Below are 3,474 nucleotides of genomic sequence, written 5' to 3' on the forward strand. Positions count from 1 at the left end.
TTTTAGGTAAATAAGTAGCAAACCCAAAGCACTGTGGAGAGCCGTGTCACTGTAGAAGAAATAACATTAAAGAAAAACATGACAAAAACCTTTTTCTTAAAGTCTACACAAGAATCTCAAAATAGTACCTACCACTCCATCGTGCAAATGCACATAAAACTCTTCTAAGGAAAGATAGCACAGACACTTTAAAAACAAATGAACTATTTGTGAAGAACAATTTTTGTAATATCAAACAAAGCTTTAATGCACTCATCCTGAAATCCCACCGTCCTTGATTCATTCAGGAACAAATTAAGACTGAGACAGAGAAATGTAAAGTTTAAAGGAAACATTTGAAATCAAGCTGCTACCAACACAAACGTTTTTTACAAGAAAGAATATAGCAATACATAACTTCTCACCAGAGGTATCCAAAGGTTCCTGGAGACCCCAGACTAAAGTTTAGGCTGTGAACTTCCCCCTGCCAGCTCAGCAGCTCACTTTGGAGCTCCTGTAGGGGACAATGATGCCCGGTGGGCAGGGCAGATTTATGACACAGTTTCCATTCTCAGTTCTGCCACTCCATCCTCCGGGCAAAGTCACTCCTGCCTCCTATCCCTGTCCTCCCTGCCTCTCCTGTTCACCTGTCTAAAGTAGGGGTGGACTTAAATACAGCACCTAATGCAACATGATTCTGACTGAGATTATGATTTTGAAGTACCATAATGGTAGAAATAAAAGCAAATAATTGAAATAAGAGCATAAGGTTGATTTTATTTGTTTTGTGATTAGATTACAGAGACTATTATTATACAAGGGAGGCAAATCTGATCATTCAACTGGCATTTTGGGAAACCAAAAAAGCAATTCTGGAAATACCAGGATATTGGACAGTTAATATTACTTTTCAGCCTACAAAATAGAATAATTTTTAAGGCCTGTTTCAGGATTTTTCCCATGATCTGCCCATATTACAGACGTTTTCTTGCGGCACACGGTAGTACTCTAACTATGGTTACTTTAAGTGCACAATTTTCACTCATCATAAGTAGGGGAACAGTATGGTTCAAATCTCTTTTCTCAGAGACTTAATTTCTTTCAGACATTTTAATAGCATAGGACAGATGTTCCACACCTGCATGCATCTCAGGACCATCTTCGTTACAGGGAGAAACATACACATTGCTTTCCAGTGCTGAAGATGCAGGGTCTGACTCTAGAGGGGGTTGTATACCTGGGATGTGATTATGGCAGGGAGGAAATAACTTTCCTACATGTGTTAAGAAGCAGTGACACCCCACCCCCATTTCATGTACAAATTGATACAACCATAACACATATTGCTGATATAGAGGTGATGGCATTTGTCTTGTGGCAGCAACCAGCAAAACTCCCAGGAGTGTTTAGTCCTGGAGACGATTTGTGGAGCTAATAGGTGTTCCATAATTATATAGACCAAAAGTGCATGGTAAGATGTCACTACTGTAAGAGGCAGGTTCAACTTCTCTCTTCTGCTCAGTAAAAGAGTGCACTTACCACCCACATGTGTGACCGCATGTCACCTTTGTGACTTGCTTTGGGCAAGGTTCAGGGTGCTGGGCAGTCACGCCTGCCTGTAATTCACACAAATCCTGGGGATGGATATTCACACTCAACCAATTTGGACTCCTGTTTTAGCCAAGGAGCTCTCCACCAGCCCCTCTATAACTGATGGAGGAAAAGCAGGCCTTCCAGAGGGCAAATCCAAGCAGATCCAAAATTTAGTGCTCTGAATCGTTCCTTGGGAGAACCTGCCTTCATGGACAACAGAGGAAGCTGAGGGAGTCCAGCTAGTTTGCTTAGGTGACCGTGACCTCCAACACCACAGTTATTCCTGAGCTTCTGTCTAAATTCCCCTTTCTGTTGGGCCTTCGTTCCTCTCTTCAGCCACTGACATCGTCCTAGGAACTCAATGGATAGGTCTGCTCTTCTTCACTCTCTGATCCCCTCAGCCAGGGATGGTCAACCACTGGCACCACCAGGCTGGTCGTCACAAGCTGGTGCTGGCAACCAGCCAGCGAGCTGTCAGCAAAGAGGTTAACCCTCCCTCCCCTGAGTGGTCTCTGCCCAGGCTCTGGACTCCAGGGACTTCTCCAGGCCTTGTGCAGAGGCACAGACCTGGAAGGCAGCTTGTTTGGGAGTCAGTTATCCAGGCGCTAGAAAGATGAAGAACTGTGGCAAGGAAGCTAGAAATTAAGAGGGCAGCCTCCTCTTAGAGATGTTGTCAAGGAAGAAGGATTCACACTATACGTGAATTGTGGTGTTTGCAGCCCTGCTGTGGCACTGGCAATGGCACTCAGAGCTCAGTGCAACCTCCTACCTCCCCTTCTACCTATTTTAGACAAAAGCAATGCTGTGAAATTATTGTAGCCATGAGACTGAAGTGATAGAGTAATTGCCAGAATGTAACAAGCAAGTAGAAAACAGATTACTGAGCAGAACACCTTTGGTCCACAAATGGGCTAGTAAAACTCTACAGAAGGCTCCTATAGTATTCTACAATAAGAATGGGAAGACTGGGAAATGTCTCCTTCTGCCTCTCAGGGACAGAGAATCCAAAGTAGATGTATCCTCTCATGTGCCTGTTAGTTCATGGCCCATGTGTAACCCATCAGAGCTGCCTGCTTATGCCTCCTCAAGCTGTACTTTGCAATTTTGAAGGAGATGTGGGCAGGTGTCAAATTAAATCAAATCACGGGCTGTTGTTTGAGTTCTGCAAGTAGGTCATAGTGATTCAGCAGATGTTGGTTTCCAGATTTCTGCCCAGACAGATTTCCCAGGCAGAGAGTCACATTCCTATGAGTTTTCCAGAGTGGTTGGACTTACTGCACGGGATGACCGGGAAGCAAGAAACACACTGTGCAAGTACAAACGTGCATGGCCAACCCTTGCAGCATCAGCTCAGCGTGCACGCTCATCAAGCCCTGCACAGGCGTACAGCAGCCTGACCAACCTGCCACGCATTTGCAGTTTCTAAAGTAAAAACGCGGGTGCCTTTGGTCCCTTCTGGCATTTAAGTACATTTGGGAGGTCTAAGCCAGACTAGCAACTGGCTGACTGCCATTTTACCGCAGTATGGACTGTGGAGATCCAACACTGGAATGCACTGCAGGCACGCGCTTGCGCTCTGCACCCTGCCTCAACTGTACGGAAGGATGCGTACTAAGCGGGAGCGGCTGCTCTTTTACAGCCCAGGTTGTAGGTACTGCGGTTAACAGGAATTAGGGCAGAAGGCATTGCCTTGTTGATGTAAACGCACAGGATGTGTAAACACTGCATTTACTTTATTGCAATGTTTTATACTGCTTGCATTCCCCGACTTAAAGGATGAAGGTTTACACGTAACAGAAGGAAAGCGACTGTTCTCCCCGCACAGCCCAAGCCAGCAGAAGCACCAGAAGGCACAGGGAAGCCGCTGCACAGCTTCTGCCCCCCTGCACCTCAGGCCTCTTC

The sequence above is a fragment of the Pygoscelis adeliae genome, unplaced genomic scaffold (genome assembly GCF_000699105.1).
Source record: "Pygoscelis adeliae isolate BGI_AS28 unplaced genomic scaffold, ASM69910v1 Scaffold60, whole genome shotgun sequence".
Lineage (NCBI taxonomy): Eukaryota > Metazoa > Chordata > Aves > Sphenisciformes > Spheniscidae > Pygoscelis > Pygoscelis adeliae.